We start from the raw sequence: 371 nt of genomic DNA on the forward strand, positions 1-371 counted from the left end.
CGGCGCGGCCCCACCGGGCCGGGCGCCTGAGGGGAGGCGCCGGCAGGGCTGTGCCTCCCCCGGGGGCAAGGTGGAGGCGCCTGGAGAGCTGAGGTCGAGAGAGGCAGGTCTAGGGCGAGCCCCCAGGTCCAGACAAGCCCCAGCTGCAGGGCGGGCAACCCCTAGGTCTAGACAGCACATTCCCAGTCAGGGCCGCTCAAAGGCGACCCCCATCTCGCCCCGCGCTCCCGGTGGAGACCGTGCTGCCAGGGGAAGTGCAGGGACTCTTACTTTCATTCCTCCTCCACCCCACACTTCAAAATGAGCTGCCCGGGGGAAACGCCATGTATCTGGATCCATGAAGGCAGTTTTGCTTAAGCTTTCCTGGGGAT

This window comes from Crocodylus porosus, unplaced genomic scaffold (assembly GCF_001723895.1).
Source record: "Crocodylus porosus isolate Cpor-Errol unplaced genomic scaffold, CroPor_comp1, whole genome shotgun sequence".
Taxonomy (NCBI): Eukaryota; Metazoa; Chordata; order Crocodylia; family Crocodylidae; genus Crocodylus; species Crocodylus porosus.